This window comes from Balaenoptera ricei, chromosome 15 (genome assembly GCF_028023285.1).
Source record: "Balaenoptera ricei isolate mBalRic1 chromosome 15, mBalRic1.hap2, whole genome shotgun sequence".
NCBI classification, from domain to species: domain Eukaryota; kingdom Metazoa; phylum Chordata; class Mammalia; order Artiodactyla; family Balaenopteridae; genus Balaenoptera; species Balaenoptera ricei.
Window position 1 is genome coordinate 3,863,869 of NC_082653.1, and position 23,675 is coordinate 3,887,543.

Here is a 23,675-nt window from a genome sequence, read left to right on the forward strand (position 1 = left end):
GTCCACAGAACAAGGCTAATAAAGTCTAAACAAGGGAGGGAGGACCCTGGCCACCGGTCGGTGTGGTGCTTGTTATCCCTCCTACCCTGTAGGAATTCAAGGCTCCTCCAGGCCTTTGCAAAGCAAAGTCCGTCTCAGATATAAATGAAGCTCTGTCTTCATTTCGGCTCTTAGGCATCAGACGTAGCCTTTTGCAGGGACCTACGGTTCTGCTCCTGGATTCTGTAGTTGCATGACAAGCCCCTGCTCCTTCTTTTTAAGCCCTTTGGCTGTTCACACAGGCAGCTGGGGTGTCACAGGCAAAGCTGAACCCAGATTCATGCTCATATCCCACCATTGCCATGTGACCTAGTGCAGGTTCCTTAACCTCTCTGGGCCTTTGCTTTCTCTTAGAGCTCGCTAATTAAAAACACTTTTTGCTGTCAACACAAGGGAAAGCTGGCTGAGGGTCTACAGGAATCCTATTTTTGCAACTCTTCTGTAAGTCTCAATTCATCCAAAAAGTAAAAGTAAAAAAATTTGACCCAAGCACTAACTTCCTAGGTTGTCTGAGGACTGGAGATGACAAATGTGAAGTGCTTGGCATGTACTCGGCATTCACTAGCTTTTATGTAGAAGAAACAGCCCAAACATTGCTTCATCTTCTTTTTTTTTTTTCCTTTTCCCCCCTGCTGTACTCTGTTTCAGATTAGGAAAACAGATTGATCCAGCTCTGAAGGGGTGATATAAATTAAAGAAGCTTATGGTCTATGAAAGAATACTCTTGATTCTATGGAGGGAAGCGTGTTTCTCCCCTTGGGATTGCAATCACAACCTTAGAAACAAGTTCCTGGGGCCGCCAGCTGAACGCACTGCTGCTTCTCCCACACCAAGGGTGAGAGCCCACCTTCTCCCCAGGGCCATGCAAGGCAGGAGATGGCGGGGCTGGTACAGGACCCATCCTTAAGCCGCTGAGAATAAAAGGAGGCTCAGCATCTTCCTGTGGCTGATCCCCCAGGCGCTCCTGGCAAGCTTAACGCTTTGTGTCATTCTGGAGCCCAGGGACAGATGAAGAATGCCCTGTATTCATTTCTGCTATTAAAGCAGGAGGGGTCCCTGAGTGTACTTACAGGGAGAGTTGGCAGCGGAAAGGCAATTCACTTAAACAAAAGGCAGGACGCAGGGGAAGTTTGAAAGGAGGGTCAATGGCTGAAATGCTTCATCCAAACACAGTTCCATCCCCACCTGGAGGCTGCAGAGACGCTGTGTCCTGCGTGAGATTTACGGCCCCGAGCATCGCCTCCATCGGGTAATAAACTGTGTCCTCTAATCAATACTGGTGCTGGCTGCCCGTCTGCAGCCTGGCCACCCGTTTAGCAAGATCACTGAGTAATGGAAAACGCAATCAAGTTGTATAATGAGTCTGGGTAATTGGATGGACCGGGCAGAATGGCCCAGCTAAATATATTCAGGGTGGCCGGTGTATTAATTAAAAGCTTGACACTCCAAGCCCCATCCAAAGTGCCCCATTAATTATTCTTTGAATCCAAAGGTCAGACGTAGTGGGTGAGTTACACGACGGTGATCACATTGCTCAACGCCGAGGTCTTTGTGGTCAGCACCGCGTCGGGGCCTGGATTGACCTGTAGCTCCCACGGAGAGTCAGCTCTCCTCTGTCACTTGGGCACCCTTGGTGCCGGATCTGGAGGAAGGGTCAGCAGCTGCAGGAGGCGCTGACCCAGCTCAGCCCCAACCCGGGGCCCGGGCCACAGCCACCCAGCAGCAGGGTCTCCCTTGCATCGGCCCAGGGAGGCGCTCACCCCATTAGGCCCCTCACCTGTGACCTCTGCAGGCACACACAGGTAAAGGGGCTCACCCAGAGTCAGCAGGTGAGGATTCAAACCCAGGCTGTCTGGCTCCAGAGCCATAACACGGTCCTCATTTTATATAGGAAGAAACAAAGACATTTTGGGCTTAAAGCAAAAAGCAGAAGTGGTGGAGATCCCCCTGGGAACCTGATGAGCTGTGTGACCTTGGGCAAGTCACTTTGCCTCTCTGGGCCGCTGTTTGCCTATAATTGATCAGATCACCTCATCTCTGGGACTTGAAACCTCTTCAAAGAGGAGTGGACCATCGGGAGGGGTGGCCTCACTTAGCGGCTGCCCATGGGGCCTCAAAACAATCCTTGAAGTTAGTACAGAGGCACGGTCGGCGGTAGCCAGAAGAGCAGCGGCTCCAGAGGCCTCCAACTCCACCGTGCTGTGTCTCTGGGCCTGAGAGTGTCAGGCGGAAAGAACGTACAAGACTTCGGGAAAAACCCAGAACCGTGCCAAGAGCCAAGGACCAGCTATCTCCTCGGACGGGTCAGCTATTTGACAATATCCATCAGAATTAACCACTTGGCCCCTCTGATTTGGGGACTCCACTTCCAGGAATTTACCCTCCTGATTCATTGGTTCGTGCGTCTAAGAAGCAAGGGGCTTTCAGAGCAGGATTTTTTACAGCCCTCACCTCCGGCTCCTAGGTCCCTGAGACCCGTGAGGGGGTGTCACACCATGAGAACCCCACAGCCGGCCAACAGGGAGGCTCACCTGTATTCCTCCACTTGACGCAAATATTTCCTGGGGGCTACTTCAAAACAGGTGCCGAGCTAGTGACCAAGGTAGGGCCTCCGCCTCCCTGGGCTCATATGGGAAGAGGTCCCAGTTAATCCAGAGGAGAAAAGCTAGTGGCAACCAGCACACAAGAGGCTCCACTGTAGTTGTTAAAATATAAGATAGACACACACACGGGTGAATATATAAGGAAAACTTCCAGAAAAATGTAACATCAGGGTGAAGGAGGGGGGAACATTTTTTCTTTTAAATTGTATTTCCTCCCATCATGATTAATTTGCTTTTGCACTATCATGAACACATATTTTATAATTGTTTTAAAACGAGTTTGAATTTGAAAACTTCCATGACCAGCTCTGAAGTCTGCGGATGAGACGGAATTCCTCCTCCCTCCAGGGATGGCCCCCCATCTCCTGGCCTCTGAGGGAACCGCACACACATCAAAGTTCAGGAGCCAGCAAAGCCCGGGAGGGAGCGGCCGGCGGTGTTCTGAGCCCGGCTGGTCCTTGAAACTACATGACTGTTTATTTAACTGATGGCTGCTGTCTTCATTCAAATGATGTTCTCCCCGTAAGAAATGAATGCCCCTGAATCTGTCACCGTGACAAAGTGCATCTGCATGTGTCCTTCAGCTGCCAAGCTGACAGTTTAAGGTTTTGTACATTAATTTTTAACACCTTTTTGTAAATGGGGCTTTAGCGAGGGAATCAATAGGAGATCACATACGGTCTCCCCCCCCCCCCGGGGTTCGTCTGGAGGCAGGATGAAGACACCCTCGTGGGCCCTGCCATGGAACGAAGGTCACGCTCCCCCAAAGCTGTGGCTAATGGGTAGAAAGAGGCAGGTGACTTTCTAACTGCGAGAGGACACCCCGGCTTGTGTCCAGACACGTGCACCCCCAGTAGGAACATCCCGCTGTCCTTTGAAAATGCCCAAACCTTGCCAAGGCCTCCGGGCTGCCTTCTCCCCTCTCTCAGCCTGCTCTGGCCACACGGGCACCGTTTCTGTTCCTCGTCTTGTTCCCGCAACAAATGCTCCCCAGGTGAACTAATTTATTCTGTTTCCGCGAGGCTCTGACGTGGATTTGTCTTCGACAAGCTCACGTCCCATAAGGAAGGACAGAAAGGTCCTGCTATGTGAGCTTGTTCGTTCGTTCATTCATTCATTCACTCATTCATTTTCAGCCCGTCTGAAGCTCCTGATGAGGGCTGAGTACCACGCTGGGTCTGGGGACCCGGCAGTGAACCATCACACGGGAAAGCCCGTCCTCTGGGAAGGGGCAGGCTTCCCAGGCGTGGTGGGCACTCGGGGATGGACCCCCCTCCTCCATGGCGCTGGAAACCAAATGGAGCCTGGGACGTGTGAACAGGCAGGGTTTGAAGGCAAGGGGAGATGGCCAAGGGGCCTGCAGACCGTTACCAGCTTCTTGAGGCTGGAGCTGCGTGACCTCAGTGCTGGGTTTCCATCTCTATCTACCACGCACCTTTGCTCACACTGAGCGGAGCTCATCCTCGGAAGCCTTCCCCACCCATTGCCCGGCACAGGCCGCCTTCACCCCTCAAACTCTCTGCGCCTCTGTTTCCTTATTCCCCCAGCGGGGATGGGACAGCTCCTGCTTTGGAGCGTGGCCGGTGCCAGGCTGCCTCCTAAACCCTGTCCGTGCTGCATCCCTGTTCGTCATCCCAGCAACCAATGCAGCAAGTTCTAGCTCTGCCCCCGCCACCCCAGGAGGAAACTAAGGCTCAAAGAGCCCAGGAACGGCCAAGGCCACACTGCCGCTGAGCGGTGCAGCTGGGATTTGAATGTGGCCACGTCTGACCTGAGCGGCGATGGCCTTGACCACCCTGCTTCCTCCACGGACGGGGGTGGGAGGCGCTGGGCTGCAGTGTGTAGAAGCCAGGGCTGGGCACGGCCAGGCTCAGTTACAGCTTCCTTCCTTCCCGCTGAGGTCCGGCCCGCATCCGGTCAGCATGAAATACACCACGGATGACCTCACCCCCAGCTCCAGCCATATCCGGGCCGTGGCCTTGGGGGAGCACCCAGAGGGGGTCCAAGGCTGGGCCGGGCTGAACCCCAGACAGTGGGTTCCCAGCGTTTCCCCAGACCAGCTGAGAGCCCACGCGGGACCCCAGCAGGTAGAGACGGGGTCACCTCCCCCTGCTGGAGAAAACTCCTGGTATTTCCTCGCACCCTTTCGTTTCTTAGAGGGTGGGCCCTGGTCCCGGTGAGCAGGTGGGGACACAGAGAGAGACAGACACAGAGAGAGAGGGTGGCAGCGGTCCTAAAGACAATGGAAAGCGCAGCAGAGGAAGCCTGGCCCCGACTTCCACGGAGCTGAGTGGGGAGGGGGAGACGCGCAGAGGTCAAAAAGGCCAAGGCAGCATTTCCCTTCTGCTTTCCTGGACCCCAGGAGCCCCTTGGCAAATGTCCCTGTGGTTCCCTTGGGGCCATCCCCGAGGCCCTGCAGCCCGGTGATAAACCCGTGACAATGGGGGCTCCCCTGAGGCCTGCTTCCTCCTTCCCCACGTGCACTATTAATTATAACAACCCTGAGGATATTCAAAATAGCTGCTTCCTGAGCCCTTGCCATGCCCAGTGTGGCTGTGATCCCACCGGACACTCATATCAGCCCCATGGGAGAGGCGCTGTGGTCACACCCATTTTTCAGATGAGCAAACTGAGGCTTCAGGAGCCCAGCGGCCCACTGCCCAAGGTCATCCAGCTGGAGGAGCAGGACTGAGCCCATGACCTCGCCGTTCCCTTTACTTCATTCATTTGACTCAGTGACTAGACATGCAGTGGACGAGTCTATCCTCTTAGAGAGGGTCCCCCGGACAGGCCTGCCTCCCTGGCTAGAGTGGACACACCTGAAACAAAGGCCTGTGATGGCCCACAGGGCCTGGTGCTGGGCAGTTATAGAGGTCCAAACCCAGACTGTTTATATCCAATCTCAGCCTTATTGGGTAATACCATACCTTTGTGTAATTATACTTAATTGAAGGGGGAATGGCTTTTATCACAAAAGGCATAATTCTGATTTTGCTTTTTCATTTAAAAAATTCCATTTATTTAAAAAGCAAAACAAAAGGCCTAAGAGGGCAGGGATGGGGGTATTTAGGCTGAGACAAGAAGAGCCGGCCAGGTGAGTGGGTGGGGAGGGCATTCCAGGCAGAGAGAAGAACAGGTGTGACTCTCAGACGGGCCCGGCCAGGCACTGGCTAAGGACACAGGGATGACCAGCCTCTGCTCTGTGCAGACAAAATGGAACAAATGGTCATAGCAGTGGCCAACTGGGAGTGGGTGAGATTCAGGCCTGGCTTGACCTGGGGTCCGAATCCCAGTGGGTGACCCGGGGGGGCCTCTGAGACCAGTGTCCTCATCTGTCTCGGGGACGGGGGTCAGATTGAAATGCGAAATTGCTACTGCCCCAGTTGGTGAATGAGGCAATGGCCCCCTGCCCAGAAGAATGCTGATCCAGAGGCTGCAGGCCACACAGAGCAGGAGAAAGTGCCCTCGTGCCCAGGGCTCCAGGGTCCCATGGAGCCATTGAGAATCTCAGGCCACAGCTCAGAGGGGCAAGAAATAGCCATGTTTCTTAGTCTCCCCATCACTGAAATTCACTGCCATGGGCCTCTCCTGCCAGCTGGAGGGCACCATGGGGCTCCCTAGGGCGTGCTGAGGTCTGAACAGGTTCCAGAGTGAGGAGAGATCCCTCTGGCTGGTCCACCATCCGCAAAGGTGCCCATTGCCCCAGCTGACGAGATCACGTTGGGGAACCCCTGTGAGCTCAGACCTCCCTCCTCCAGCCTGTCCTGGGCCCCGAGTGAGGATGAGTGCCCTTCCACAAGCTCCAGCTTTCCCTCTGTCTCTGCCAAATCGCCCCCTGCCCGCACTCTCCGCAGTTCCTGCAGGACCCCCAGCCTTAGTTCTGCAAACAGCCATGATCCGGTGGGGATGGTGGGATCGTCTCAATCTGACCCAGATGTGCACCTGATGTGTGCACATTTTCTGCTCCATGTCAGTGACCCGCGAGGCCTGGGATGCGGTGGGTCCAGCATGGATGGAAACCAGGGAGGTGAGGGCCCCCTTCCCTCACTCAGCTTCAAGCAGGCAGGCAAAAGAAGCCCCCTGAAGGCAGCAACGGCCCCCAGCTCCAGCCCACTGTTGCCAAATGTGGATGCCCAGATCACCCGGTTCCTCAACAGAACCCAGGTGCCTGGGTTTTGTGTGGAACCTGCAGATTTCCCGTGGCCAGTTCACAGGGGACCTGCTTTCATGGGAGGAGGGAAGCTCCAGCAGGTGACTCCCACCTGGGCCCGTGTAGCACACACCTGGCAGAAGGCCAGGGGGTGCAGCCGGGCCGGCGAGCTGCCAGAAATGGGGGAAGGAAAAATAGGAAATCCGGCCTGAATAACTGTTTAAAGAAATGACCAGTTAACACTATCTGGGGAGGCCAGTCCTTGTGAGGAGCAGAGAACAGGGTCACCCGAGGAGACCCCCAGAACCATGACTGAAAAAATAGAACCATCCAGAACCCAGTGGGCCAGAGTGAGGGGCAGCGGGAGGCGTGTTCTAGGAGAAGGGAAGGAGAAATCTCGGCATCACGTGAGATCCTATCAGCCCTGCCATCTCCTGGGAACAAATTATTAATTACCCAGATCATTCCAGCGGTACCAGCCCTGAATTCCTTGAACGATTCAATACTGACGTCAAGGTTCAGGTGGATAAATAACTTCCGCCTTGGAGAGGAAGGAGCACAGCATCTGCCTGTCTTCAGATGAAAGATTTCCAGATAAGCGCTACATTGTTGCTGCCACACTCCATTAGGGAAAGCAAGTTTAACCTATTCCAAGCGCTCAGGATTATGAAACGCGGCCACAGTTTCCGAGGGAGAGAAAGTCATTTTTCTCTTGTTTCTTTTTCACTCTTCAAATTTAGTTTCCCTTGCTAAGGCATGCACCAGAGTTTCCTGCTGGCAGGTTGGGTCCCAACTCAGCAAGCTGGCACACAAGCCCACCCCAATGTGCTTCTCCCGCCCACCTCCCTCTGCCCCTCTGTCACTCACCCTACCCTGCAGGAAAACGGGCCCTCCCTCCCCTGGGTCCCCATTGCCTCTGTTACCACCCTTCATCTGACTGGGCCAAAACGTAGGTATTTATTTGATTCTCTTTCCCCACCATGATGAGCGAAGACTTCCAGAAAGATCACTGTTGTATTCCTAAGGACTCCATACAGAGCCTCACATCGCGGAGGTACTAAGTGATAATTGGATGGATAGATGGAAGGAAGGAAGGAAGGAAGCAAGGAAGAAAAGAAGACTTGCCAATAATTAAAGCAACGCTCATCAAATTTTAGTGTGCAGAATCCTCATCTCTAAAATGGAAATAGTAACCCTACCTCTGAGTTGGGGGTATTATTGCCTCCAATTCACAGATGAGAAGGCTGAGCCTTAGAGAACCCAAGTTCCACAGAGGCTGCCTCCTGGGCACCTGCCCCAGAGCCCACATCCTCAGCCTACCTGGTGATGAAACCCACACAGATCCTGTCCCCTGGTGCTGAAGTCTAGGTGGGGAAGGTGGTAGGCTCATGGCTCATTTGCCCTCTGGCTGCCACTGGGTAAGGGTACGGGGGAAGCAGAGCAGGAGGCACTGAAGGGTCAGAGAGGGACTCCACATGGTGGGGGGAGGGGGGCGGTGGGGGGGGGGATGAAGACGGTTCTGGATTCAACTTTCATAGTGATTGTTTATTCTGATTGGCTCAGGGTTACTTGGATAGCTATAAAACGGCGACCTGGCCCAGTGCATTTGTCAACACTATCAACCCTTGGATGGGCAGGCGGTGGTGAGGAATTCCTGTAAAAGAACTGAAGGCACCTCTGAACTTGCCCCTAGGTCTCCCCGTCTCAGCTGACATCTTTAAGAGCTGGGTTGCCTCCTGGGTGGCCCACTGAAGCACAGATCATAGCTTTTCTGGTGCATTAATTGATTCCCCCATTAAAGGGGGCCTGTTTGGTCAAAGATCTTTGGGGAGGAGAGGAGAGGTGCGTGATCACCCCATAGTGAGGCTGTGCCATCCACACGGACGGTGACAAATAGCCCAGGGCCTCCGCAGGCTACACTAAATGTTCATGTCATCATGGCTGTTTTTTGTTCCTTACATATTTGTTTAGATTGCAACATAATCCCTGGAAAAGGTAAAAGGCCCTTCCAGAGTATATGTTTAAGATTCATTAGGAAAAACCTGCTGTGTTCAAATGGAAAAATAGGATCTGGGTTAATGAACTGCTTATTTGTGTTTGTTTTATCTTGGTGTCCTAGGGGGTTAGTGCTGGAAGCAGCATGGATGGCCCCTTCTTCTAAGCCCTGTGTTTTACAGAAGGGGAAGTTGATGCTCTCTGGACCGCAGGTTTTCTCACTGTTTGAGTGCCATAAGCAAAGAGGTGAGGTGAAAATGACCCATGAAGTAGTGGGTTACACTTGGAGATACCGGTATGAACTCATGCTGACCTTAATATAGACACAGGTAGTTGCATATGAAAATATGTGTTGATACGTGTAGGGCCTGGCTTAGTGTACACACACCCATCTCCTCACTCTGCCAGCTGAGCACACCTAGAAGCGGCGACACCCCAGAAGCAGTGAACACACCCAGCACCCAGATCTTGGTTTCTAATACCATTCTCCAATAAAAGCGACCAGAGCTCCTTAGAGAAGTAGCTTATTCTGGACAGGAATATGCAAGATGGACTTGGGGCATCTTCCAGTGCCAGAAAGTCAGGAAACGCTTAAAAATAATAATAATAACCACCCACAGTGATGGGGGGGGTAAGTCAAAGAGACACAGGAGCCAACGGAAGAACCCCGAGTGGTCAAAGCTGGACAATTTGTGCAAGAAAAATAAAAATGTAACACTGGATTAAAACTCAAAGCTAAAATAAATATCCATGAGACCATACTGACTAAAAAAAATGATTGAATAAATAAATAAACTGGGGAGAAGAGAGAAGTCTCCCATGAAGAATAATCCCAAATAGTTGATGTATCCTCCAGCCTCAAGGAGGTAGAGCACGACCTCTACTCTTGAAGTGTGGGCCGTGCATTGTGACTCCTCCCAAAGAGGATGGGATGGAAAGGGAGGGGGAAAAAAAAGAGTAACTTTACAGCAGAAAAATCTGATAAACACGACCTCAGCCAGGTGGTCAAAGTCAACATCAACAGTGATAAGTCAGGTTGAGTGCGTGGTCTCCGGATATGATGTGATGAGAGGGGCACCCTTCCAATCATCCTCCCCAAAACCTTTAACCCTAGTCTAACCAGGAGAAAAACATCAGACAAACCCAAATTCTACAAAATACCTGACAAGGAAAGTCTGAAAAACCTCCACAGCCAAGAGGAGCCTAAGGAAACGTGACTACTAGATGTCATGTCGGGTCCTGGGTGGGATCCCGGGACAGAAAAAGGACATTAGAGACCTAAATGGGAAGGAAATCCAAAAAACAGGGGATATATGTACACGTGCAGCTGATTCACTTTGCTGTACAGCAGAAAATAACACATTGTAAAGCAACTACACTCCAATTTTTTTTAAAAAAATGGACATTAGGGGGACTTCCCTGGCGGTCCAGTGGTTAGGACTCTATGCTTTCACTGCTGTGGGCACAGGTTCAATCCCTGGTCAGGGGACTAAGATCCCACAAGCCATAAGCCTCACGGCGCGGCGGAGGAAAAAAAAGAAAAAAGGACATTAGGGAAAGGACTAAGGAAATCCACACAAAGTGCGGACTCTATTGCTTCCTTAGTTGTGACAACATACCACACTGATCTAAAACGTTAGTAGGGGAACTAGGTGTGGGGTACATGGGAACACTCTACACGTTCTTCACAGTAAGTGTGTAAATCTGAAACTCTTCTAAAATAAACAGTTTGTTTGTTAAAAAGGCCTCCACCTCCACTGAATCTGTAATCAGGAAACTGCAGTATACTAAAAAATGGCCCCCCAAAGATATCGGGTCCTAATCGCTGGAAGCTCAAAATGTGCCTTTGTTTGGAAAATGCGTCTTTGCAGATGTGATTAAGGGTCCAGAGATTACCCTGGATTATCTGGGTGGACCCATAATCCATGACAAGTGTCCTCATAAGAGCGAGACAGAGGAGAGGAACAGAAGAGGAGGAGGCCACCTGACGATGCAAGTAGAGATGGGAGGGATGCGGCCACCGGCCACGGAACACCTGGGGCCACCAGAAGCTGGAAGTGGCAGGACGGATCCTCCCCTCCAGCCTCTGCAGGGAGCGTGGTCCTGAAGCCACCTACATTTTGGACTTCCACCTCCAGAGCTGTGAGAGGATACATCTCTGCAGTGTTAGGCCCCCCGGGTCGTAGTCATTTGTTACAGAAGCCACGGGAACGCAGTCAGTCAACCATCTTTTCCCAGAGTCCTGCCAGGAGCCTGGTGCCTCCCAGGTGCCCACCATTCAGCCCTGAGAACGACGGCAGGGTCCCCGCACTGAGCAGGGCAGTAAACACAGCAGGCGGTGAGGATTTAATTACAAATATTTGCGGGATCACGATGGGCTGCACCATGAGAAGTTCATGGCCACAGCAGCACGGAACCGGGGATCTGACCTAACCTTGGAGCAGAGGAGGCTCCGCGGACACTTTAGCCGAGACCTGAGGAGGAGAGGGACCAGCTGAGTTTGTGTGGGTGGTGGGGACGAGGGGAAGAGCATCCGGGCACAGGGAACAGAGTGAGCTAAGACTCTGCGGCAAAAGGAAGCACAGTTTGCTGAAGGACAGCAAGAGGACCAGGGGCGGGATTTAAACCACGAAGCACGGGTAGAATGGTGGGAACCACCACGAGAGAAGACCTGGGTTGTCACAGGGGTCTGGACCCCTCCTGACGGCCCAGCTGTCACCCCTTTGTTGATGGATTGGGAGAGGTCCCGAAGGTTCCTGGGGAGGGGCGCTCAGGGCAGCCACTGTTTAACAACAAGCAGGGAGGGATTTCACAATTCCAACCAGGCGTCAGAAGAACATTTTCTGTAAAAGGTCACATAGTATATATTGTAACGGGCGTGGCTGTGTTCCAATAAAACTTCCTTTGTGGATGCGGAAGTGTGAATTTCAGGTAATTTTTCAGGTCATGAAATATTGGTTTGATCTTTTTAAATTTAATCAACCATTTGAAAGTGTAAAAGGCATTCATAGCTTGCAGGCCTTACAAACACAGGGGGTGGGTTGGATTTGGCCGCAATTTGCTGGCCCGATTGTCCCACCGATCAGATTGTAGCTGCACCCGGCACTGAAAGTATCAGCCCTGAGAAGGTTTGCGGGGCCGGTGTGCAGAGAGCAAGGCGGGAGGGGCCACATGCCCCTGGGGGCGAGCTAGGCGAGGCCGGAATACAGGCCTCGGTGCCAACCTGGCCTTCTTGGTGCCCAGACACTGGAAAGCCTTCCCCTCAAATCTACCTTTTGGGCTTTCTTTCCAAAAGACCACGGAACAGCAGGAGGACGGGGCTGAGTCTATGGGTCCCACTGCCTTGGACTCTGTCTGCTCAGAGGCGAGGGCAGCAAGGCGCCTTTCTCTGTGGGGCTGTGGTTTTGCCATTGAACTCAGACTCTGTTAGGAAAGGCTGGGCTCTAAAAGCACATCTGAACCTGTCACCCTATGGTCCTGCCCTACCCCACACACATCTGATCTCCATCAGTCTTGAAGGCATGGGGGAGGGGAGGCAAGTCCCCTGCAGGAGGGTTTTACTTGGAAGTTAATTTTTAAAGATAACAACTTTCTTGACCAGCAAGGCACGCCCCTTAGAAGAAGCTGGGCAAGGGATGGGGGCCCAGGAAGGCTGGGGCGGGAGGCCAGAGGCCCCTGTCTTCAGGTCCTCCAGGCCGACCCTGAATGTCAGCAGCTACAAAACACGTTATTTATAAAGCGCCTTTGCAGAGACAGCACCAAGGTGTGGAAGCAGCCTGGCATCCCACTGCCCGAGCCCTTGCCAAGGTCACCTCTGTCTCTCACCTGCTTCCCTTCCACCCCTCGGGCTCCTCCAGCAGCCCCTTCACTGTCAAGTCACCTTCTGCTCAGTGCCCTCCAATAACCCGTCACCTTGGCCTCCGAGGCCTGTGTGGTCCAGCCCTTGTTGATCTGCCTGGCTGCATCTCCCTCAGTTCTTCTTTTTCACATGCCCCTGCTCCCCTGACCACAGGGCCTTTGCACCTGCTGTTGCCACTGCTGATGCTCCCTGCCCTGTTGACTTAGTTACCTCCTTCTCACCCATCAGGGTGCAGGTCCTAGCTTCATTTCTCCCCTCTTCTCTCTCTCTCTCTCTCTATAGATAGATAGATAGATAGATAGATAGATAGATATTCCCTGGAGACAGTATGTCTCCAATGGATACAGTATGTAACGCACATGGCACATAGGAGGTATTCAGTGAACAGCTACTATACTTTTTCTGTTGGCTCAGCCACTATTCATCAAGAGCCTAACATATAACAGGTACCAGGCTAAGTGTTGGGGAAGAGGGAGGTTTGGTGTTGAAAGGCCTGTCTTCTGGTTCTCGCGGTCAAGTGTCATTATCATCTTCCTTTTACAATGAGGACAATGAGACTCTGAAAACTTAAGTGACAACTGCCCAGAGGCAGGACCAAACCCGACCCGAAGTCCATGCTCATGACCTCAATGCCACACTTTTGTACAGGCCTTTCCATCTTTCCAGGACACTGTTCTCTTTCATCTTTGCCTTGTGTTACTATCTCATGTTATGGATGGGAAAGCTGGGATTCAGGGAAGTCCTGAGGGTGACACCAGGTCTGGGCCAGGACTCGCCTGCCTACATTCTCCCCAGCCCGCCGTTTGCTTAGCAGAGCCCCAATTCCCGGTGGCCAGGCAGGCTGGGAAGAGCATTCACACCCGTCCCCTTGAGCCGCGCCTTCCAGAACTGTGAGGTCCTCCCAGCCGTGTGTTCCACCAAATGAGTTTTGCTGTTACTTCAGTTAGCGCTACTTTTGGAATCATTGTCTCTGTTGTGTTTCTCTCGCCTTAGTGCAGCCCAATATGTTCATTTCCATGAGCCAGGAGCCCCCACGAGGTGCTAAGAAACAGAGTCTGAGCTACAAACACGTCTGATGTTCTCTCGCTGCTCAGCCTGGGAGCTGAGGGCCACTGCAGAGACTCCGGGCCGCATGCAGTAAAGACGTGCTGCTTCTTCTTTCTCTGGGAAGTTTTTTTGGTTATTGAAACAAACCTCTTATTGACTCTGGTTCTGTTATTATGGGGACTGGCTCCACTGGAGTCAGGGTCTACCCTCTGGACCTAACACCCACCAGTCATGTGACTTTGGCCAAATCAATCTTCTCCCTAAGCCTTGGTCTATTTACTGAACATCAGTTAGCATTTGCTGCATAACAAACAAGTCCCAGACTAAAAGGCTTGAAACAATAAACCTTTACTATTGTTCATGGGTCCATGGATCAGCCAGTGGTTCTTCTGGGCTCAGCTGGACTCACTCATTATTCTGTGGTCCTCTGCAGTTTAGGTGGGCAGCTCTGCTGGTCTTGGCTGGGCTCTCTCATGTGTTTGAGAGAGCTGACTGGGCTGGCTGGTTGTTGGCTGGTCTAGGATGGCCTTGGCTGGGACAACTGGGCTCTCCTGCGTGTGGCTTCTCATCCCCCACAGGCTTATTCTCATGGCATCTGGGCAGGGTCCCTAGAGAGCCGAATCACCCAAGACCTCCTGTTGCCTGGGGCTCTGGGCTGGCACACTGTCCATTCTGACTCATTAAGTTGAACAAAGCCAGCCACAGCCCAGCCCAAATTCAAAGGATGGGGAAACTGACATCTTTTGGGGAGAATACAGGGAGTCACATCACTAATCCTGTGGACACAGAGAGGGTTAGGAACCGCAGTCACTTCTGCAGTGTCTGTCACCATCTGTGTAGTAGCCTCTGGTTTATCTTCTCTGGATTTTTGACTTCCAGCATCCACTTCTTCTTTCTCACGTTATCCTTTTGGGGAACTTCCCCGCCCTGAACGCCATCGGGTAGGACTGTTAATAATGAGTGCCGCTGTCCCCAAGCCGAGAAGCAGGCCCACCAGCATGCTGGCCAATCAGACCCTCCCCCCGGGACAACGACGATCCAGCAGAGGGTAACCGAGCCTGGAAACGGCGGCATTCGCTCATTCCAGGAGTGATTCTGATCAGACCATTCCTGCAGCCTCTCTGTCCTGGGCCTCGAGAGCGTCTTTGCTTCCAGCCCAGCCCCAGGCCTGGTTCTCCTGCCTCCTCGATGCTGTGAGCCCCCAGTATCCTTCACTGACCTCCTTGCCCTCCCCCCTCTCCAAGCCCATCTCCCCCACGGCCCAAGTGGTCCTCCTAAAGCGTAAATCCCAGGATGTCACTCCCCTGTTCCCAGCCCTGCAGGGGCTCCTCAGCTCAGAGTCCAGACTGCTTCCCTGTGGCCTCCAGGCCCCCAAGCGCGGCCGGCCATCAGTGACCCTGGCGCAGAGCCGCGTGGCTCCAATGTCTGCTTCCATCTCCACGTGGCCTCTTCCCTGTGTGTCTGCATCCTCTCCTCTTCTTCGAGGAGCACCATGTCCCTAAATATTAATGTGCATCTTGCGTCTAAAGGTGGCCGGTGCCGAGCAGTCTTGGGGCTCGCCTTTACCCAACCTGCTGTCAGCGGGCGTTGAGTTGCTCTCAACTTCTCACTATTCACGGCGCCTGGGATGAACAGCCTTCTGCAGACACACCTGCTACACTCCTGCGGGATTCTTTCCAGAGGTGACCCACTGGAGCCAGGAACACATGAACTTCACCTCTTGGCCTCGGCCCCCCATGACCCTCCAGAAAGGAGGCCACCACTCTGGCCTCTGCCGGCTGAGTATCAGGGCGCCCAACTCCTCACACAGTTGCCTACAACACGCAGATGGCTTTCAAGACCCTTGGGATTTTGCCCCATGCTGGACACCGCAGACAGTTTAACCTGAATGTGAGCAGTGCCTTGATAAAGTGGCACAGGAAACGGCTTGTGTAAATGTCCCGAGGCTAACACAGGCTCTGAGGCATCGCCAGGGAAGCAAAATACAGATGAGGAAGGTACGTGGAGGTTTCAATCTCTGGGAGACCTTTGCCTGCAGCCTGACCAAGGCACACCATAGCCCAGCAGGCGACAAGGTCGGAGCTCATTTTCAGCAGGTCAGACCAACAGGCAGTGTTGGTGCTGTGGATGGGTTGGAGGAAAGGGGGCAGCTGGAGATATTTTGAGGTCATCTTAGCCTCTCCCTAAAGCATGAGTTCTAAGCCGGGACTGATTTTCCCCCAGGGCACATCTGGCAGGTCTGGAAACATTCTGGTTGTCACAAGTGGAGGGGGGCGGGTCTACTGGCATCTCGTGGGTAGAGGCCAGGGATCCGCTAAACATCCTACAACGCACAAGGACAGCCCCACGATGGAGAAGGATCCAGCACAAACTATCAGCGGCACCGGGGCCGAGAAACCCTGTCTACAGAACTGGCGAAAGGTTCGGATTGTGGCTCAAGGTCCAACGTCCAAGGTCAGCCTCTACCCTGAATCCTTCTCCTTCCCTAGTCTCCTCATCTATGGGATGTAGATCAAGATGGTCCCCACGCAGTGTTATGAGAACTGGGTGAGACAGAGCAGATGACGAGACCTCCATCACCAAGAGCGTGTCTCCGAGCAGACGCCCAAGTGGCTTTTCCAGACGAACGTGTGGCTCCTGTAGCAAAGTGAGGACCAGGCAGGTGCAAAGCAGAGGCTGCCGCCCTGTGACATCTCCAGAGTGCCGTGTCTTCATCTCGTTTCTCCAGCACATCCATCCGCCGGGTGTGACCAGCCCAGATGAGAGGGCACCACACGACAGGGCAGCAGGCCATCCGCACGGACGCCCAGACACCTCCCTAAATCACAGTCGCCCCGTCAGATGGCGGCCACTGTCACCACGCTGCCCGGTGGCACTCTCTTTGACAAAGGAACTCGGGGCTCTGGAGTTTTCTGGGAAAGAATGTGTGTTCCACGTGCACCCAAGTTCAGCAGCAGCCAAGCTCCCCCCACGAGGGATGGGTGGGGAGGGAGACACGTCACATCTCAGCCATAAATCTCTCTTGAGCAGACTTTTCCTGAGAGTGGGTCAGCAGCCCCTCTGGCCTCTTGTCACCTCGTGCCTGGCTGGGTTGTTGTTCTAGTGCCCCAGGGTCTCTGGGGCCCTGTCTGACCCCTAACCCTGTGGGGAGCCCAAGCGCCCCTTCTAATGTGAACCTAACTGTCCCCTCCACTCCCCCCACTTCATGGCTCCTCAAGGAGCCTCAGTCTTTGATGCCTCACTAAAGGCTGCCTTCTCCAGGAAGCCCTCCTGATGCCTTCCCAGAATCCCAGGGCAGAACAAGAACCGGGAGCTTGTGCCAGTTTTCCAAACACTTAGATGTATTACCCCATTTAACCCTCATAAAAACCACAGATGAGGGCACCAGCACAGAGAGGTTGAGTAATTTGCCCTAAGTCACAGAGCCAGTAAGTGGGGAGCCAGGATTTGCACCGTGGCCGTCGGGCGGTCTCCAGAACACTTAGCGCCCTGGGATCCCCCAGGATGTCTCTTAGACCTTTGATCGCCCTCCAGATGGCTCCCGGGATGCCTCCACCCAGAGGACCAGATTCCGGGAGGCAAGGACCAGCCTCAGAGCCCCAGGGCCGAGCCCAGAGCCTGGCACCGGGTCAGCTCTGAATTGTTTCCACCAGGCCCTTTGGCTCATGTGTGATTCCAAGCTGTCTGAAGGATGGGCTGAAAGATTTTCTTTTCATCACCATCCATCTCCCCAGCTGCTCCCTGGCAGGCACCCCCAGCCTCACCGTGCTGGGTGCAGATGTCGTCTGGCTGAAGCAGAGCAGCGCCCCTTATGGATGAACCCCTGCACCCTGCGACTTAGCGCCCCTGTCTCCTTGCTGTTCTTTCAACACGTGCTTCTTTGCAAAGACAACCAGCAGGGGAGTCCTAGTCTGACAGGGTGCACGTTCCAGTAACCCAGATCATATCCTGGCCGAGGCTTAGAGCGGCCCGAGGGGACTCCTCATGCCACACGAGGGGGGCCGCTGGACGGTGAAGGGTTTCACGGCAGACACACGGAGGGACTGCAGACGCAGACCCCTCCTCTTGGCCCCTCTTTCTCATGATTTTCATCGATGACACATGCCCCGTGCATACCCTGCTAAGTGTTTATAAGCACCAGCTCCCGTAGCCCTCACGACCACCCCGTGAGAAAGTGTCCTCACTATCCCACTTTACAGATGGGGAAATCAAGGCAGAGAGAGGTCAAAGAGCCTGCCACAGACGCCCAACGGTACGGGGTCAGGCTTGCGGTCCCGAGCACTCAGGCCTCCCCGGATGCTGCTGATAAAGGTGAACGTTCAGATGTCCGGGGCTGCACCCCCAGACCCCAGCTTTTGCGTGCAGTGCATCACCGCTGCCTCACTGCTCTCGCCCTCACCTGCACGGGTAGAATTTCTTGGAGTCCCTGGGGTCCTCTCGAGTTGTGCAGATAACAGGGCCACGTACGTCCTCCAGCAGGACACCGGCCCTCCTTTTCCCCAAACTTCCAGGAGAAAACCCATCTTCGGAGAAAGACCTCACTGAGGAGGTGCTGCCACCCAGAACCATATCGTGCTTCTCACTGGTCCCGGGCACTTTCGCCTTCCTGGTCCCCTTCCTCCCTAAAAAGTACTGAAAAGCATATTTTACACAATTCCATCGGTATAAGGATGAACGTAATCCAGGCTGAATCTGTTATTAGATAGTCATTGTTATGATGTTCCTTTTTCTTCTGACTTTAAAAGAAATGTCAACATTGTCAAAGCGCCCTGGAAGTCTTGTGGGCCATAGCACCGTGCTTACTGAGTCTACGGGAGAAGGTGCCTCGGAATTGCTGGGCTTGCGGCAGAAGGGGGGCGGGTCCCGACCTCTGCGCCCCTGGTCTGGGGGCCCACAGCTGCGCTGCCTCCACCTTCTCATGAGACAGCGGCTCAAGTCCACATGGCAATGGGAAGGTAGGCAAGGGGGATGCCACGGAACGCCCCCTGCCTTGTCTCTGTCCTTTAGGAAACCACCTTGCCCCAAACTCTTTCATGCACGTCAACGTTGCGGGTAATCCACAACCCATCACTTCCCCAGCCATCAGGCTGTGGATTCCAGCCTCGGCTTGGCCAGGCCACCGTTCACCGCCCTTCCACCCACCAACATCCCAGGATCCAGCAAACACACGTGGCTGACTTTGTAACAGGGAGCCTCGCCGCCTTTGTAACAGGGAGCCTCGCCGCGTGTTGGAATCGAAATCACACCAGCATCCTCCCAGCGCACGGCTGCCAGCCTGACCCTAAGCCTGTCTGGAGCCCTTACTCCACCCCAGACGCTGTCAGGAGCGCCTCAGTTTAGGCAAAGCCGGTATTCCTGACGGGTTATGTGTGAAAGGAATTTTGCATGCGTTTTGTATGTTTCCTAAGACACCGATCCAACCCTCTGACTTCAAGTTTCTCTGAACCTCGGGCCCTGGGGCAAGGAATCAGAGTTGATGGTCTGTGCGTGAGCCCTGATGAATGGTAGAGGGGCCAGTGCATCTGCAGAAGGAACCCCTCTGCACGTGGACAGTCACCTCCAAATGTCCGTTCCCGGGCCAATGACAGCCCAACCAGAAGACTATGTTTTGGTGTTTATTTTTTCTCACTCCACCGAAAACTTCTTTGACAGCCGTCATCGGATTTCTTGCTTCTTGCTAAAAAAACTTAGGGGAAGGTTTCAGAGTGTTATTTAAGCAACAGGTTTGTGTTTTTTTTTTTTTCTCCAGGTATTTTGCTATTTTAAGTAACATTGTGATGAATACCTTTGTGATCAAAGTTCGAGGTATGAACATTTGCAAGTTCTTCCATCATTTTGACAGACTGTTTACAGATGGATCATTCCAGCTTGCACTTCTGCCAGGAGGCGACGAGAATGGTAATTCCTCTGTATTGTTGTCAGGTTTGGTAATTGCCGAAGTCAGTTCTACACTCAGAAACTGCTGTTTTGTTTTGTTTTCCAATTAGGGAATAAAGGGCTGAACCACGCCAGAGACAGACATCTGTTGGAATGTGCAGAATGAAATCCCCTCGATCTCAGATTACCAGATGAAATATAGGACACGCAGTGCAATTTGAAGTTCAGATAAACAACCAGTAACTTCTCAGCATAGTATGTCCCAACGATTGTATGGGATATACTTCTACTAAAAATTTATTGCTTATCTGAAATTCAAATTGAACTGGGTTTCCCACATTTTAGTTTGCTAAATCTGGCAACCCTACCCCAATCCCCCTTTGTAAGCCTGTGTATTTTATCTGTTCTTTTCCTTCACACATCAGGGCAAAGCTTGCTACCTCTATCATTTATGAGCTTTTACTCTATGCTAAGATGGTCCTAAGCACTTTCTCTGCATTGACTCATTTCATCCTCAGAATGACCCTACAGGTCAGTACTATTATTAGTAGTATTGTTTTGCTTACAGCAATTAAGCAATTTATTATCTTAAAAGTTTCTGTGAGTCAGGAATGCAGGAGGGGCTAGCTGGGTGGTTCCCACTTGGGGTCTTTCCTGAGGTTGCAGTCAAGATGGAGACCCAGGCCGCAGACTTCTGATGGGTTGCAGGGGGCAGGAAGATCCACCCCCAAGGTGGTTTCTCTCGCCAACCTGGAACGTTGCTGCTGAGTGTTGGCAGGGGGCCTTATCATCTCCCATTACTACAGGTGGAAAAATTGAGGCTCAGAGAGATTAAGGAACCAACCAGGGCAGCAAGTGGCAGAACTGAGGCTGGGACCCAGGCCGCCTCACTCCAGAACTGAGCCCTGAATTTCTTCTCCGTTTCATCGTGGGTGAAGTATTCTAAGTGCATCAGAAAGGAAACAGTTGTAATGAGCTACCTTAAGTGCTACTGTGTGCGACTCTGAGCACAGCCAAAACCGAGAGAAGGTCGCCCACCAGAATTCTGATAGACCTGGAAAAGACTCATCGGTAATTACCCTATTAATTTATGACACAGTAACAGATGTGCTGAAAAGGCATGGAGTTTGTTCCTACAGGCATGTCCCATGCCATCAGGATTATGCTCTTAATTTGCTATTTCATAGATAATTTGACGATCCAATCCGTTCCCTGTCAGAACAATTATAAACTCGAAATTATGGAGCCCACATTACCAAGTGTGGACCACGCAATTCTGCAGGTGCAGAAAATATGACATCAGAGGATGATTTCATTGAGGCCTGAGTGCAAAACAGCGCAAATTCTGCTGTTCCGGGCCTTTCTGCTAATTAACCCTGAGCCTCTGCGAGGCTTCCAGGCTGAACGCCCATCTCCCTAATCCTTTCACAACAGTCTCTTCCCAGCTTCTTCCGTATTCCCTGCAACTCTCAAATGAGAGATGGCTGGGCCCTCCTGACGAGGTTGGGAGAAATGTAGTAACCAGAGCAGGTGGGTACCGCTTGTGGTTGGCTCCGATTCCAGGCCCACAGCTGCTGCCCAGCTGCAGGGACCCAAATCCAAAAATTTTCTGAGGATTTTCCCACCATCTGGGCTCAGGAACTCCCATGCCCAGAAGCTTCCTTGTGAGCCAAAGGGGCCCAAGTGTTCCATTTCAGATATTACCAGTGCCATTCCCAGCCTGTTCCTGTCCCTGAGAACATTTGAATCCCCTCCCACCGATGCCCCCCACCTCCTGCAGCAACGAGGCCCCATCTGTCTTCCAGCAAGGACTGTCCATCAGAAGACGGGCTTCCGCCCAGACCCTTGTCCATGCCTGGTTCAGAAAGAGCTTGGAACCTCTCCAATAATACTGTTACCCTTTCCTATCCTCGTGGTTTTACTATCCTAACAGAAAAGAAGCATCTCAAAGTTCTGAGAAAAAGCCCTCTTCCCATGCTTCAAAAGTCTCAGGTTATTCTCCCATTAGCTACGTAACAGCCCAGACATCTGACACACGACAGGGGACCGGGGGTCCATGTTGTTCCTCACGAGACCCCAAGGGCCTGGGCAAACTTCCTTGCCTTCTTTTCCTCGCATATGTTCTATTGCTCTGCTCTTGAAAAGCGGGTCTCACATCATTAATTCATTCATTCAACAGACTTCCCTGGGCTCTAGAGAGCCAGCAAGAACAGCAGGAATGGTCACATTTATCGAAGACATTCAAGGTGTCCAGGAGCTCGTCAAGCCCTTGGCATATATTAACTAAGTCCACACGACAGCCCTGTGAGGAAGCCGACATTGCCATCCCAGTCTTGAAAGCAACTGGGGCTCAGAAGATTAATTCACTGGTTCAAAGGCAGACAACTAGTTAACAGCAGAGTTACAAACCCCAGAGCCCAAGGGATGGAGGCCTCTGACGAGACATTGGGACCAACACATACACTTGGACACTACACAGCTTGATGCTGGGAAAGACCATTCTCAGCGAATGTGCATTTCGCATCTCTGTCACTGGACTTAACATCAAGGAAACACAGATTGCACTGTATAGGACAGACAGAATTCGGGTACAAGGACGTTCTATTTCTGGCTAGGGCTAAACATTTCCTTGAACTATAAAACACAAATGAGGGATTTGCTGTCCATCTGTGATAAATACACCACTGTAACTCCAATTCTCCACCTCTCTCATATATCCACGCCCTTTGCAATACGATTTTGTGACCCCTGCTATTGAGAAACGGAGTTCATTTCTGTGCCGCTCGAATCTGGGCTGCCTTGTGCCTTGCTTCCAGTAGCAAGATGTGGAGGAACTGAGGCCCCAGGGACCCTGCATCTTTTGCTCCCTCACACTCCTGCCTCCAGCAGGGAGACCAGCCTGTGGGAAGACAAGGGACCACGCGGAGCAGAGCCAGGTCAGCCCAGCGAGTCCCGAGCCAAGCCACCAGCTGATGGCACATGATAAGCCAACCCGCAGACAGCAGCCAAGCCTGGTCAGTAGAAACACTCAGACGACCCACAGACCCATGGGCAAAAAAACAAACGGTTATCTTTTCAAAGTCACTAAATTTTGAGATGATCTGCTACCAAGCAATGGCTAACGGAACTGTTGACAGAAGCTAGCCAAACTTCAAGCATTTGGCTTCATTTCTCAAGACTGATCATTTGAATCTAAGCAGTACTTGGACCCATGATAATCAAGAACCCTACCGGCAAAAAAAGAAAAAGAAAAAAAGAACCCAAATGGCAGCCTGAAGCCATTTTATCCCGAGGCACATCCTTGTAGGAACAAGGCTTTGGTTGAGAAAGCTCTCAAGGACCCGCATTTGAGGGCTGAAAAAAAATGAAATCTATTGGCTCCGAGATACAAACAAACCTTGCAAAATAAAATTGATAAATGCTTCACTAAATGCCTTCAACACATAAGCATTTTGTCAACTAGTCAACTGTAACTCTGCTGTATTCACATGTAACTGTCTAAGTCAAATTTAACACACGCAAGCCAAAGGAATAATTTCTTCTGAGTAAAATTTTAAAATGTTGAAAATCATAAGTTCGTATAGTTATCTTTTCCACTTTAACTGACCCTAATTCCACATGTGTCCAAAGAAAAATAATAAACCTTTCAGAGAATTTTACAGTCCCCGCAAAATTGTCTAGCATGGATGTGCGTGTACTTTCATGTAGTCCACATACTGTGGCCCGAGACCGCTGACAATGATGGTGACCATGGCCTGCAAAAGTCTGCAAACAGCTCTGGGAAAGCATCCTCATTTTTCAGATGGAAAAAGTGAGATCTCGAGAGGCTAATTGCTAAGGGGACATTAGCACTGGTCTAAATCAAGAAACACACCATAGGGCTTCCCTGGTGGCGCAGTGGTTGAGAATCCGCCTGCCAATGCAGGGGACACGGGTTCGAGCCCTGGTCTGGGAGGATTCCAAATGCCGCAGAGCAACTAAGCCCGTGAGCCACAACTACTGAGCCTGCGCGTCTGGAGCCTCCGCAACAAGAGAGGCCACGATAGTGAGAGGCCTGCATGCCGCCATGAAGAGTGGCCCCCACTTGCCGCAACTAGAGAAAGCC

At 52.3% G+C, this 23,675-nt stretch overlaps 1 protein-coding gene across 3 annotated transcripts in view; it reads right to left on the reverse strand.

Moving 5' to 3' along the window:
* The window catches only part of PHACTR3 (phosphatase and actin regulator 3), a 407,993-nt gene that overhangs the window by 375,193 nt on the left and 9,125 nt on the right, over nucleotides 1-23,675 (reverse strand). The window lies entirely within an intron of this gene.